Here is a 16,607-nt window from a genome sequence, read left to right on the forward strand (position 1 = left end):
AGAAAACCACAAGAGACCAGAAAACAAAGCTTTATGTAATCTATCCAACACAAACATGTAACACATCTAATGTTGTTATTATTAATAATATTATTTTTCTTTGTAATCACAAGCAGCCTCTGATATTGTTGCATTAAAGATCGTCATTATCTGCAAATACAGGCATGGTATACAGTACAGAACATTCTCAACCCTCACCTAACACTTATACATGGGAAGCATTAGCATTTAAATGGCCTTCTATTCTTAATGTGGCCATTTCATTATAAGCCTCTGTGGTCAGAAACACATGCTGTCTCTGTGGCTGATGTAGACACTGTAGAGGTTTACAACGAGAGGTTAGTGCACAGTTGTAATTTATGTAAATACAGATGCTACAACGTGTTATTTTTTTTTGTGTATTTTTTTTTTGTGTGTGTCTAGGCAATATAAATTGGAGTGAGTTACCTCCACATCACTAGGAAGTAAAGTTTTCAATTCCTCTCAGCTGCAAGTAAGTCAAAGCCAAAGGGTCACATTCTGCAAAGTTTCCAAACATCAGCTGTAGAACTTCCACACGGTTCTTCATTTCCTCTGAGTGTTTTGAAGCCCCCCACGGAGAAGGTCCTAATCTTGACGCATCAAGCAATGAACAGAGAAAAAAGGCTGATTGCAAGTGATTGACAGGCCATGCGGTTACCACAGTAACTCCTTTTTGGCTTTCTATGGAAGTCCAATTCATCATCAGAATTAGATGACTCTAAAAGGGCCTATTATCATAAGGGTGCACATGTGAGTGGCGCAATCGACTACCTGCAAATCGATCGCACTGTCTGGGTCAAGCACTCAACGTGTGTGTTAGAAATAAGGCGAGGAGAATATGCTGTATTTTCAGATATTGTTCTGTATTTTATTTTCTTTGTTGCTTTGTGTTATATTGCTCTTTTACAACTGCTGCTGAATGTGTTTCTTACTTTTAGGTCAATTGTCATTTTATAGGATTATGGATTACTTTCTTAGAATAGGTTTTCAACCGTAGTCCAGTAATGAATGGGGTTTTTTAACATGCAGATGCAGATCATGTCACTGAACTATCAGAGGAAGGGGAGAATAGATAAATACAGTATACTCATACATGTATTTTTTTTTTTTTTTTTTTTTATGGACAAAGGCACTTCCACAAGAAAATCTGCTTTATTACCAAAGTGGAAGTTTTGATGACATAACAGGAAAAAACAGCTATTTCACCCCTGCAGAGGAATGAGTAATGAGCAAACATACCCAAGCCTCTGCCTCTCTTCATCTCTCCCTCTCTCTCCACACATGCACAAGCACAAACAAAAATACCAAATGGTGTTATTGGCACAGTACAGATCCTCTGAATAAAAAGGTCATCTACGCTATGATGAAGGAATGTTGCTCTTCATCTGTTCCAGGATGGGTAAAGTGTGACTATTAACCTTTCGTTGTTGCGTAGGAGTGACTTCATAAGGGCTGTAGGATTACGCACACATTTATGTATGCATAAGCACTCACTCATATTAAACTGAGTGGTATCCCATTAAGTGGATAAACACGTTTTATGAATTTGTTGAGGTAAATATAAGCAGGAAATCTCTAAATGTTGTTTGAGCACAGCTCCTATCGACACTAACTGATTTTCAGTGATGTGTGTGTGTGTGTGTGTTTATGCGCCTGTGTTTGCATGGTCAGGAAGCAGGCCAAAGCAAGCGTCAGCATCAGCGTCAGTGCTGTGTAGCATCAGTGTGTCAGAGGCAGCGGGGGCCGTGGCACCCATGCAGGCTTCCCATCAGCGCAGGGATGGAGCTGAGTCGGCCAGACAGCACCGCGGCACACTCCAAACTTACTTAGTGTAATTAAAGTTGAGAAAGGTTAAAGTTTGACACTGAGATGAGGCGAAGGGTTATTTCTCCCAGGCAAGAGACAATATAGGGTACCTCGTCAAAGTGGCTAACCGGTGAAGCCCGTGACCCTCCTGGAAAGTAAGGGAGACACAGTGGAAATGCAGACACGCATCCAGTATCATGATTAGGCGTTAGGCCTTGAGAGGAGGGGACAATTGTGCGCACATGTAATTAAAGTGGCCAACCTTTTGTGGCACTCCTCCTATTCAGGCAGATACAGGAACATCCATCCGGAAGAAGTAGTGTGTAATAGTCTGTGATCCGTGTCTGGAAGGGTTGTGTGGAGATGCTGAAGATTTAATCCTTAAAACAAACACAACAAGATGTAATGTCAGGTCCAGAGATGCTGTGAATTGAACGGTCTGAGAATGCTGCAGATTGGATTGTCAGCAATTCCCAAGAGTCGAGCTTTGAGACTAAGGACAAAATCATGTGAACTGGCCTTTTGTGTTATGGTATTTGTTAGTAAAATGACCTTTTTATTTGATCAAGTTCCACATGAAAAACAAAATGACTCTCTTTATCATGTGTGTCTATAAAGGCCCCTGTAATAGAAAAACAGAAAAGAAAATAAGCCTTTATATATCAGTCGCACGTACTGTAGAAAATGTATACTACTAAGACTGATTTAAAGACAAGAAAAGATTGATAGAAATATTTTGTATTACAAGATCAACACAGGTGTATTGCTGACAATTGCTTATTCTTACATTTGTTCTTTCATAAATTATAAACATACAATCTTGGTGTCTGCCCCCTCTGCTGCATCACTGACATGTAAAAGCAGGCCGACACTGTAAGTGGCGTATGGATAAAATTCATGCAACGTGATTGAAAGATAAGTGAGCTACAGTAACAACGGGCCAATTCCATTATTGTAATTTATGCATGAAATTAGAATTTGTGATATGCAGTCTGAACCACAGGGGCTCAAATGTTATTCACAGAAAATGATATGTAAAAATAACAATAAGGAGGAAATCTCAGCTGTTGTCCAGTAGTTATAGTTTTGCTGACCTGTTCTTTCTTCTGAAAATACATTATTATATATTATGATTGTCATATGTATCTAACTTTTTTGTATGCATAAGTTTACACTTGTAAACATAGATATAAACAGGAATCAGACAGATGCAATAGTGCATACACATGTATGACGAAACACACGTGCTTACTCAGTCACAGGAGTATGAGCACATGCATATGTTTACACATAACACGCATGTACACACACACACACACACACACACACACACACACACACACACACACGTATATGGACCATATTTGTATTCAGTCATACACACTCAGATGCAGACGTAGGAGGAACAATTGCCACTTCGCGGGCAGGGTCTCCGCTCTTTCAGCTTGAAGAGATGGAACACATGTCCCAGGCTTTGTGGATGTCAGGAGCCCATACAGGAAGCCCACCGTGTTTTGTTGATGTGTCACTTGCACCCTCTCCCCTCTTGGTGTGGTGAAACCCACTTTCTGTAAATGATAGTCCCCTTTGTCTGCCATCAAAAGGACTCCTTTACTCTCTGCCATTCTTGAATGGGTCTTGGCAGCTGTCATGCAAAACCAGTGAATATCATTAGAAATTAATTCATCCAATCTATAAGTAATTACTTTTTTTTCCCTTGAATTCTCTTTATGCTGACCCCCTCCACCTCACATCCCATCATAATTATTGCTCCTAGCAACAATCTATACCTCCCCGAAAAAACAAATAAACAGCAGACACCTCAAATCATTTGTAAAGTGAGCAGGGATGCTTAATAGATGCCTAACATCATTAAAATCATACATTTATTATGCAAACGCTGATGGAGTTAGTTATGTCTGTCCAAACGTCTGCATTACAAATGCCGCTCTTGATTAACTGTCAAATTTGATTACAGATGGATTATATATTTAATAGCTGTAGGTAGACCCCATCCTGGTGCTTTCCTTTTATGTTTTCTGGTCAGTCATTAGCATACAATTTGCAAGCATATGTATGGGTTTTGTGTATGCATGGCGTCTGCGTGTGTGCATATTACAGAAAGTTACATTATTGTATGGACTGAAATAACTTTGTAAGCATGATGATAGCGACAAAATGAGTTTTAAATGTTTATAACTTTTATATATTAGATCCTCTTTTGAATGTAAGACCTATAATAACCAAGAAGATAGTGAGAAAACTAAGTTACTGAATCCTGAATGTGGTTTTAAGCAAAAGCTTCAGTAGACATTCATTCTGGGAAGAAGGGAAAAAAAAAAAAAAAGCTCACTGCCCAATCCTGTACACACACTCTGAGCTCCAGCAGATATTAACATGTAATGTGCTAGCTCACACCTTTTTTCAAAACGAAGGGGTAATGGGCATTTCCTTTTGATGTCTTGTCCTTTTTGTCCTCTTTCAGCCTGGCATTTTTAATCCAGTTCAGATTAAAACACTCCCCTGTTCAGATACTCAAGCTCCGCAATATAAAGCTCCTAATCTCTGGTTCACAACCGCAGAAAATCCTATTAAGATCACCTTCAGTTTAACACACACATTGTTAGGAAATGCAAAATATGCAGCTTCACCGGTACACTTTTAATTGAGGGTAAAGTGCCCCCGGTAGATAGATATTGCACTGTATGCAAAACCATTAGAGTAATTTTGAGAATGTCTGTCAAGAAGAACCTCCAAACCACAGATTCTCTCTTGGGGGCTCCCTCAGGGCTGAGCCACGGGTGGGGGGCACAGGGGTTCAGTGGGGTGTCATCGGGTGTCTCACAAGAGGTGTCAGCTTGGGAGGATTTGACTGATTAGGTAATATTCCTGCATGTTCTCGTGTAAGCAACATTCTGAGAACTCATTTCCAGGCGCCTATCCCCCTGTAATTCTCACTCTTTCACAGCAACTTTCATCTCTTAACATGGCGACTCAGTACTTAAAGAGCTGCCAGTGACAACAACCTTGATGGCGGTGGCAGGCGTCAGCTTTCTATCGCAAAGCCACTTACCCGAGAGGGCGCCCCCCTGGTGGATACGGTGACGCTCAAATTGCATTCACATCCACCATAGCAACCGCACGGTGACACGGGAGAAGAGCGTCTAGGCAGAGGTTTGCTGCCATTCATCATCATCACCTCCCTGTCCGACAGAAATGACCTCGTAAATGCATCCGGCTCATCGACTAATGAGAGGTTGCTAACCTGTTGTTACTGACTGCAGTGTCAGACTCCTGGAGTTAAAAGAAAAAAAAAAAAAGAAAAAAAAAGATAAGTTTCCAAGGTGACCCATGATTATTTCAATGAAAATATTTCTAATTGATGCTGAATAAGAAGTAAAACTGAGCAGAGGATTGTTAAAATGCAACAAAACAATCCATTTACAAAGCGCTGACACGGGGTCAGACCTGCTTAATATCACTAGTTGAATGTGGTTAAGCCTCTATGAACTTTAAGAGCATTTAAAATCACACTAGCAAAGAGCCCAGCAGTGAGAAAAGCTAATACAATTTTTGAAAACATAAATGACCACTTTATAGAACATAAAAGAGCATGTCAGTTCACTTGAAAGCCTCTGAGGACATCTGACAGTCTTTTGATGTACAGTAGCCTCCTCGCAAAGCATTCTTGACTCCTCAGATAAATATGGATTGAAAGATTAAACATGGCCCCCTCATTTGAAATCCTCACATTGCACTTTGCCTTGCTGCATTATTAAGATGCAATTACATGCCACATCTTATATTCACTGCTAAATAAAGCTCTTCACACCTTTTTCAGTACCTGCAACCCAGTGCGAATTACTGCTGATGATTTCTGCTACCGTGTGTGTTTTATAATTCGCTCTGATTTATACAACAGTAATTGAACAGTAATCATATTAGTAGATTATCTTTTATAAGGAATGAAAACTCACTTAGAAATAGCAAGTGAAGCACTCAGCTGTAGACATGGATATTATGGGGGATGGGAACTAGTTAAGCTTTCTTTAAAGCATAACAGAGAATAGATGAGGCTTTTATTTCTATGATTTGTGATTCATGGATTTCAAGCGACGCTAAACCCAATTTCTGGACCCCTCTTTCAAATGAGCATGTGTTGATATAAACAGGACGGTGGTCAGCCATCTGTTTTAAAGATAAACGTGTGATCAAAGGGCATAACAAAACGCGTAAGGGCCTTTTTTCTCCTCCTCCTCCTCTTCTTCTTCTTCTTCTTCTTTTTTCTTGAAGGAGAGTTTAAAGAATGTGGAGCGGTTTCCAGGGGATACGAATGAAAAGCTTTCGGAAATGTGGGGAGGAATTGAGCTGAAGGGGCAGCTTCTGAGAGAAATTCCCCTGTAGCTTTTGGAGCCATGTGAGGAATCACCAGGGTTCTTCTTATCACACAAAAGGAGGGAGAGATGTGGTAATATTCAGTTAGGGTGCTCCCCAGTACTCCTTTAATAAATGTTGTTTATTAATAAAAGAGACAGGAACACACTGGCGCCCCTAGACGACCTTTAACCCCTACTGTGTCCCCTAAAATTGCTGTTGTTATTGCCGGTATTTGCCATCTCACTCTCTGAGGGCTTAACTTTTAGCTCATGTGGCCAATGCTTGAAAATCAACTTTAGCTTTAGGTTTTTGCATCTTTAAATAGAAATTTACCTTCATTCAAAGAATGGTGTGAAATTAAGGGAATATTGAACCAGAGCTGCAACGGCTAATCGATTAATCAATTGACAGAAAATGAATAGGCAACTTTTAGGATAATAGATTAATAATTTCAAAAAAGCCAAACAACTTGATAGTCCGGCTTCTCAGATGAGAGAACTTGCTGCTTTCCCATGTTTTAATATCATTGTAAACGAAATATTTTGGGGTTTTGGACTGTTGGTTGCACAAGCAAGAAATTGCGATAGACTTTATTCATTGTTTTCTGTCTTTACAGACCAGATGAGTAATGTAAAGAAAACGTTCAACAGATTTATCAGCGTCAATTTGAAGTTTTGCATATCACACATAAAACGTATAAATTCATTATTCAAACACCTTAAAAAAAAAAAAAAAAAAATAAATAAAAAAGCATTCTCAGTTTGTTTTGTCATCCTAACAAACTGATGACTTCCTATCTGATGCTGGAAGCTTTTCAAAGCACAAGCTCTGTGTTACGGACGAACAACTAAAGGTGGAGAGCTGGAGAGTCTCTCACCTTCAGTGTTTCACGTAGCCACTGCAGTCGGAGTCTGCCTGCCTCTTGACCCTATTACACACAAAGGATTAAAGAGGGGGAGAGACATCTGACAGAACACACGCCAGCCACACTCTCAGCCCTGGCTTGGATTTCTTAACATATACACACACATACACTCACAGAGGTGCCTACACACACACACACACACACACACACACACACACACACACACACACACACACACACACACACACACGCATACAGAGGATAAACTTTGTGTTAAGACTTCTGCAGATGTCGACAATATGGACAAAACCTACAACTCATTTAAACCTGCATATCACATACGACTTCAGAATTCGGCTTCACATTTGACAAATAAACGCCACAGTTTTTATTCTCCTTCTTTAACTTTAAATGTCTGTTTTGTGGAAAAGGTGAGCCCACTACACTTTATATTGGCAAGGTTGATGTAAAGAGCATGAGATGGCCACAGCCTTTGCAGTCACCTTAGCAACCAGTCAATCTCCAAGGAACATGCTGGACTATTATTCGCAGTGGAAGTGCATTTTTCTGTATTTTTGGCTACGTGAACATCCTGGATATGCATATTTAAAACAGGAAGTCATCCTCAGCCTGTGATGTTCTCATTATTGGTATGTTGATCATTCTTACCCGACTGCCCTCATTAAGTCTGACAAGTCACGCAGTGATTAAAAATTGGAATGCTGCAACAACAGTGTAAGCATTAGGATCAGTGACTGCCTTAACTCCCAGTGACAAGGAAAGCCTGGCCAACGACTCCTCTCCAGTCAGTGGGAAATCTTCAGCCTGGCTGCCTTCTGCCGATTCAAAGCGACAGCTCCTGAAAGTGTAAGGGAGACCGCAAGTCCAGCAAGGGCTTCTGGGGTGGGGGTCGGTTTTTCCACTTCTTGCCTCTATTATTATCTGGGTTTAATCTACAACACGAAGGTGTAAAGGCTTTGCACAAGCCAGCGCTGCAAGCGAGGCTACCACTCCAAAGCATTGCCACCACCTCGAATGGAAAATACTGTATGAATGCCTACACCATATGCTGTTTTTGCAGTCTGCGCCATAACAAATATTCAGGTCGACAGTTGCGAAGACACCAAGCCAACTTGTGTATCGTTGCTTCCTCACTGCAAGCGTAAGTGAGAAAACATGGCATTGAGAGAACGGAAAGATCTGTTTGCATGATCATCGTCCAAGTTCAAGGACTCTAATTAATCATTTCTGAAGGCGACTTTACAAGTCAGACAATGTGCTGAGGTTTCAGCAACACAACACAGGAACACGGTATAACTTCAGTGAATGCCAAAAAAGTCAAAAAGTTTAAAGACATGAAACAAACAAGCATCTTATCACATGCGTTCTCATGAGTGAGTAGTTGTACGTAGCAGGCTCCATGCAATAGTGTCACTCAAACAAAACACTGATAAATGGATTCAGTTTCCAGTCCAGTGTGGTCTTGCTCAGTCTGTGGGCAAAGGTGATAGATTGTTGGGAAAGAGCCAATGGATAGCAGCGTCTCCACCCATATGCTCGTGATGGCAGGAAGCGACTGGGTGAAGGCACAACACGTGCCAGCCAGGCTTTGGCCTGCCACCAGACCCTGTCATCACCCTCACCTGCTGGGAGCAGAAGGCTGCGTGCAACTATTAAAATCCAGAAGCTGGAGCCCTGAACCAGAAAACAGATTTTTTTTTTTTTTCTATAGGAAAAGGACACTGCTTTCGATATTTTGACAGATGCAAGAATATAAACCATTTTAAAGGATATGTGGTGAGGATGTCAGAGAAAAACAAAGTTCAAGATTAGCTGCATTCTTTTAAAAACCTCAGGTTTAGTATGTTAGTGAGAAGTCTGTCAGATGTTCAAATTTGAAATCTGCAAGGCCTTTTGAAAGGATACTGCTATCAAGCTACCCTGAATGTATTGTATTAAAACATGATTAGAGGTTTATAGTAAAGATGGTGGGGTGACTTTTTTCCCCCCAGGTAACCTGCAGAGTGTTTGACCACTTGAAATGGTATGGACCAGTGTTTGTGTGAGAGGTCCCTGTTTTTCTTCGTGTGTGTGTGTGTGTGTGAGAGAGAGAGAGAGAGAGAGAGCATGCGAACAACACAACACACATTCCTGCAGTCAGATTCATGCTGTTCCGCTGATCAACAGCTCGTAGGGGTAACACGCGAAGAAGTGTAGCAATGTCAGAAATTGTCGTGCATTGCAGTAAGGACTCACATTCTCCCTTCAACACTGATGGTCAGTGGATGGTGTGGTTCTACACACAAGCCCAAAGTGAAGAGGCTCAAAATAATAATTTCCAAATCAGTTCAGTGTTGGTAAGAAAGTGGGCTGGGGAGGAGGCTGTGAGGAGAAACTTTCAAAGTGCAGTGCTAATGCTCAAAGCAGCAGTTGCTTGGTGGCATCTTGGCTTTATCATGCTAAAAGGACAAAATAAAAACGGGGTGCCATCTTGTGTCTAACACTCTAACACAGTTACTGCCCTTCAAAATAAGGGGCCTTGTTGAATTCATACAGTGACAGACTGCCAATTAATGATTGAATCACAGCAGAGGGATCTATTAACAACAGCACTTGACTCTGAAAAAACAGAGAGGAGGTGGGGTGTGTGTGTGTGTGTGTGGGGGGGGGGGGGGTGAAATAAAAGGCACATCTCCTTATGAAAAGAGAACAGAAATAAAGACATCTCTAAACAGTTGCAAGACAGCAGTGAATAATAGATGGCCTCATAGTACACTTTCACTATTTCTGTATTTAATGAATAGTACGTGCTAAGCATAGTAGCTTGAAGTTCACTGCAGAGTCCTGGGAGGCATTTTTGCATTCTTATTTCTCTGTGTCAACGTTTTTAATTATATGTTGGCAGGGCTTAAGATCTCATTAAATTTGAGAGTATCATTTGGATGCTTGAAAGACAGCTTAGTGTCACTCAGTGCTATGGTGATGGATATAATAAATCCTACGCTTTCTAATCCCGTGATGTTAAATTCATTTTCCAAACCTGCAAATAAATCGCTGAAGACAACCCTCTGAAATGCGTAATAGCAGATGTCACAGCATTTACAGACAAGTTGGAATACCCTTATTTCACAAGTGTCAGATAAAGACTGAGAGAAGTCCAAAAGACGAGAGCAAAGAGGAAACACATTGTCACCCCGTTCACTCCGTAGTGAGATACTTGTACATCGCAGCACGTTGCATAACATTTAGCATCCGGTTTGCTTGCTGATAAGATGTTGATATTGACGCTCTTGTATCAAAACCTAAACTTATGCACATTTTGAGTACTGTTGCTACTTATAAAGCCATGAAGACAAAAAGATTTAAATATATATTTAGCATCTCTATTTTATCATATCCAGACTTTTTTTTTTACTTCCCTCCTCTCTGCTGTACTTGTGCTGCTTGTGTTGTTACTGCTGGCTGGGTTAGATGCAGACACTGCAACACCAAGTGATCCAGACTCCTTTTATGGGGGCATTCCTGCGGGACTGTGTCAGATTTAGTTAGTTTTGGCGGAAATTAATCAATTCTCAATGATAGTACTAAACTATTGAGAGACAGATTAATAATATGTGACAACTGATTTAGTAAATTAACGGATGTTTCTTGTGGTAGGGAACGCCATAGTACATAAGCAAGAGTTGCTAATGCCATGCACATCATAATTATGGGTTTCTGAGTATTTTAGTAGTAAGTATTTTTGTTTTTCCCTTTTTAAAGAGCCCCTCTTGACATTTTTAATCATACAGATACTCAGCTTGGAATAATAATTTATGTTTGATATGACATTTCCTCAATAAAAAGGTTCAATTACATGGTTAAAAATTTGTTAAACTTAACTCTACTCGTATGATTAACTTACAAACTAGTTGAGATGTCCATAAGGGGAGTGGGACTTGAAGTCTTTTTTCACTGGACTGTAAATTTTGTTTAGTTTATTAGGATCCTCTTAACCATAACACCTTTAGCTACAGCACTGCAGCAGCTATTCTTACTGGGATCCATAAAACAGACTTTACATAGTGACAGTGCAACCATCACAACATAACACAGATAGACAGGAGCTCATCTTGTCTGTGTGTGTGTGTGTGTGTGTGTGTGTGTGTGTGTGTGTGTGTGTGTGTGTGTGTGTGTGTGTGTGTGTGTGTGTGTGTGTGTGTGTGTGTGTGTGTGTGTGTGTGTGTGTGTGTGTGTGTGTGTGTGTGTTCTAGTCTTCATCCCGACAATTCAATAATCAGAATATTTGAAATAGTTTGTTTCATGTCAGTGGACCAACACATTTCAAATCATAATACGGTCTGTTTCACACTGGTGTTCAAACACAATCAAAACACATAAAAATGGTCAATTTAACTCCAGTTATTCCAACACAATACAACTCATACTACTACTGTCCTTGTCTCTATAGTATTCAGCACAATAATCAAAATACATGAAAATAATTCCTTTCACTCCAGTAATCATTACTATAATCAAATATATGAAATAGTCTATTTTACTGCAGTGTCCCCAACACATTTCAAATTATAATGCTGTCCGTTTCACACTAGTCTTCAATATAATAATCCAAATGCCTTAAAACAGTCAGTTTCACTCCAATATTCCCACAACCCAGACAGACCCTCCTCAGCCGCAAATATATCAAATGTGTAAGTGTGTTGCGCAACTCCACTGCTGTAAAAATAAAAACACTAAGACAGCTGAATAGCTTCAGATGCCTTTTTGTGCCTGATTGCAGCTTGGTCAACCTTGCACAAATGCTCCTAAGTTGTTTCTTTATTTCTGTTTCCAGAAAAAGCAATAACCTGCACCGCTGTCTGCCACAGTGTTTGGTAGGACATTTGTGCATTGTCCATTTGTTAAATTGAATGAAAGAAGCAGAGGACTGTGTCCGGAGAGTACAAAGCAATTAAAAGAATCAAACCTGATTCCCAACATCTGTCCAGTCACATTAGAACGTTTCCGGGTTTCTCAATCAGCGAACAGAATAAGATTAAGGGATTGTACTCATTGAGCCAAGCTCAGTGTTCACTTGGAAATGAATGAAGACTCAACAGGTAATTACTCCACCTGGAATTGACACTGGACCATTGATTTTTTTTTTTTTCTCTCTGCTCACCAGACTGGAGTAAGATAACTGAGTTTACCCTGATTTTTGTTTGGGAACATTGATCACTGGGGACAAAACAAGGTGTTCATTCTGAGGCTGCTGTGACTTCACCATTAATATCTAAAATTAATATTCATATGAAAACAAGACTAAATTATGCATTTTTACAATATGTATGGATTTTATGTTCCTCCAGCAGGTCCAAAGGTAGCAAGAGGGGGGTAGAGTGATTACATAATGACCTTGACATGCTAATCAAAATGTGGTGTAATTACTGCAGTTATGCATTTCCCTTTTAATGACTTCATTTCGCTGTAAGTTGCATATCCTACCATTAAAACGCAGAATAGAAGTTATGAAGTGGTTTAAGTTTCAGGTAAAGTGTCCCACATCTAAAATTTTTTGTTTTTGTTTTGGGGACACTGTGGTGCAGCAAAACCCATCATGACATGCTATAACACCAGGGGCATCAATGTACTAAACCTAGTACCTGCCTCTAATATTTTCAAGAAACGCTTTCACACCCATTTACAGTGGTCCAGTGCCTCAGAAATGTAGTCAATTACTTATAATGGACAAAATCATGAAATTCCCCTAGGGGATAAATAAAGTATCTATCTATGTATCTATCTATCTATAAATATTTTTTTATTGGTTCAATAAAAGAATATAATGCAAAGACCACCAAAGTGAAAACTGGTCTTTTGATGTGGTTTTTATTTCAGATTTCAGGTTTGCTTGATCTTTGCTCTCCTTTATAATGATAAGAAACAACCACATAAAATTTAGTCTCATGTAGGTTAAGAAATGATGAGAGCGACACCTTGTTATATCCAATTGATGCCCATGTGACACTAAATATACTAGAATTAGAATAGATTAACTGTTTGTTCGGTAACAGTCGTAAACCACACAATCCCTCTTCTCAATGAGACTTTGGTGTAGTATCCATTTCAAAATAGATAACGATCCCCTGCTGTTTGTTTGTATTTTAGCGCAGTCCTATATACCTAAGAGAGAGTGTTTTCTCTCAAACTCCAAAATTAGATCAAAACAATATAAAACACACAATCCCAGAGCCAGTGGACCAGAAATGCAATAACATGTTTTTTCTCATTCCAGCATTAATGAAGTTCATTCGTAACAGTTTAGTCTAATTCGTCCAAATTGAAAGATGGGCTCCGCATTAGCAGCAGTGAACAAGTACAATGACAACTTCATTACCATAAGTAGAACTGTGCATCATAAAAATCATATTAAAAATTGCTCCCCAAATTGCCATATTAGTTTCTTTATGGGGTAATTTCTACACTACATGCAGTAATAGAATATTTTCTTTACCCTCCAGTGCATATTAAACTCACTTATCTTCCCCTATAAACTCTAGGCGTTGTGAATTTAATGGTGAAATAAGGAAAGTTGCCGCTTTTCTTTCCAGTCAAATATATTTACAATACGAAATTGACACTGGCAGATGCTTTCCAGAGGAAAATGGCCATTTCAGAGATTGTCACAACATAGTATTTTATTTCTTATTAGAAGGAGCATCGCCTATGAATAGAGCATTTACACTAAGTAAAATAGTTTCCACACAGAGGATGAGGAGGGCGTAGATCACACAGCTCCATGGCTTAAAGGATAGGCCGGGTTTGGATGGATGAGGCGGGAAGTCAAAGAACGCCAATAAATGAGTGATAAATGATTCAAGTCCGATTAGAAATATTGCTATTTTTCAGCGCTGTCAGTGGAATAAAGGCATCAGCACAATGGACTAGTTACTGCCTTTTTCATAATTGAGACTAGACCTTCTAGCTGTGCCCCACAGCTTATCATTAATCAAGCTGAATGAAGCAGAGGCAATGTGACAGCTCTGGACAGCATTAGATGGGGAAGGCGCTTTGTCAGGTAGCACAAGGCGAACCTGAGAGTCATTCATCCACCGCTCAAGTACTTAATTGTTTTCCTGCTAGTTTATAAATCGTATCTTCAAACTGTACTTTCCTCATCAACGTAAGTTTATTTATGTTTTACTTTATGTTTAGACGCAGCGGTGGATGAATGCAGGCTATCTTTGAATTGAGTCCCTTAAATGTCCACTGTTTGTGTTACTTGCTACCACTTGGTACCATCTGCATTAGCCATCAAAACCCTGCTGCTATCAACTAAAGACTGCTGAGCATCCTGAAACATTTGCATTTCATCTCGACAGCAAGAGACACTTGAAAATCTGTGCTTCACTTAAGAGGAAATCCTTCAGTTCTAATTAGAAAAACACTCCAAAATATTAGCTTTAGTCTAACTTTAAAACCGCGAGCTAATAGAAACCCTGTAAATCTCACAGTTGACAGTGACAGGCTCTCCTAAATGGTTTGTCACTAAGAAATCAATAGGCTGGCAGAGTGGCAAAAGCCCATTATTGTTGAGAAAGATGTTCATTAATTATGTCATTTAATTGGATTTAGGCAGGTGCACAATGAACACCTCAGCCAGGGTGGTCAATGGTGGGAAAGGCCTGAGCGTCACTCCTCTCTTTTTCTATTAGGAACCAGCATGTCCCCTGTCTCCTGGAATTGCTGTGCTCTTTATTGATTAATGACCCTAATTTATTACCCAGAAGAAGGCTGTAAGTTGCGCTAAATGTACTATTAATCAACTTTTCAGCATCAAGTTATGAGGATCTGTGTTAAAAATGCCACCAGGAACGCAGGAGACCAAGTGGCAGTTTTCCCCCGGCTCCTGTAGCCAGAAGTCCAAGGTGCTGATTTTAACAGGAGTTAAGAGTGTTTCATTGCTCTAATACCTCCTGTCCTATATGACAAATGCCTTTGTGAGAAACTGAACATAATTCCTTTTGATGGAGCGACCGCCATGTTCTTGCCACAATTCACAGTCAAGCCATCTAGAATAATGAAACACCCGTCCACACCCTTGAAGACCATCTATTCATTTCAGAATAGGAGCAGAAAAATGCCTGCAGCTGCAAATACATCACAGATAAATCAACAATATTATATTAAGCTGAAAACAGATGAGAGGTTAAAGAACTGGAGGCAAGGCTACAATGAATTTCAACTCTCACAAGTCACAGGGCCGTTATTTCCCATTGAACGGAGACATTTATGACACTTTAAATCCAGCTTTGTAAAAACTACAATTGATCATAATTTCTGAATGCACTGCCTAACATCCTTCAGCTAGTAGTTACTCCAAATGCATTTGAACCATTCATAAGTACTCGTCTCTTTTCTGCAGGTGGAAATTATCAGAAAATACCTCCTCAACTGGCCTCATATAAGTGTAAAGTGTCATAACTCTCGACATTTACTGTGTTTAGTAAGAAGTCAGGATTTTTTTCAACTTGAATTCAACTTTAACATAAAACCTGGTTTAATTCATTGCATTTTTACATTTCTTTTACTACATTTTACATAACATGCCAAACTTTGAAATGCACCTTTGCCCAGTCAGACCTGCGACTCCTTACAGCCTTTATGATGCACTGTAATAGCTGCAGTCACTCTGACGACCCGGACAGATTTTCAAAGCAAAAACCCATTTGAGTGTTGAAACTCAAAAGTCATGAGAGTGTGAAATCAGTTACCAGTCATTTCAAGTTTTACATCTACAGTTCCTTTGAGAGTTGTTCACTGGCATAAAAATTCATTGGCCTGTCCTAGACTGTTGAAGTACAATACATACATTTTTTATGAGTGACGATTTCTACTACAAACTGAGAAGCCAGTATTAGTCATGTTAAAATGCTGCAGTGATGAGGTGCGTTACACACTCGGTTGTGGAGAGCAACGAGGCTGATTTTGCACTTTGCTGTGTTTTGTGCTCAGTAGTGGTTTGTTTTTGTCTGCTGGGTGTCGCTATATGGCAGTGTTCATTTTCATATCATTGTGCCTATAGTTATTTTGGTCCATAGCATATTCTTTGCATTTATTTTGCAAGCAGAAATGTGTAACTAAACACACTGCACAGATGCCACACTTGTCTTTAGAGCTTAACTAAATGATTAGTCGATTAATTGACTACTTGATTGTCAGAAAATTAATCAGCAACTATTTTGATAATTAATCATTTGTCTTCTTTTAAAAAGCAAAATCCAATTAGTTCAGCTCAGTATGAGCTTCTCTCCTCTCTTTTCTAGGACTTTAAACTGAAAATCTGGGTTGGACAATACAAGACATTTGAAGACATCCTCTTCAGAGTGACTGATTTTTTTATTTTTATTTTAAATTTTTTAACACCTCATAGATAAAACAAATCAATTGAGAAAATAATGGGCGCATAAAAAATAATCAATATAGTTGCAACTCTAGCTGTCTTAAAACTGAGGAAAATATCACAGCTCACAGACTGACAGGCTGCAGCTTGCTACTG

This window comes from Seriola aureovittata, chromosome 20, assembly GCF_021018895.1.
Source record: "Seriola aureovittata isolate HTS-2021-v1 ecotype China chromosome 20, ASM2101889v1, whole genome shotgun sequence".
NCBI lineage: Eukaryota > Metazoa > Chordata > Actinopteri > Carangiformes > Carangidae > Seriola > Seriola aureovittata.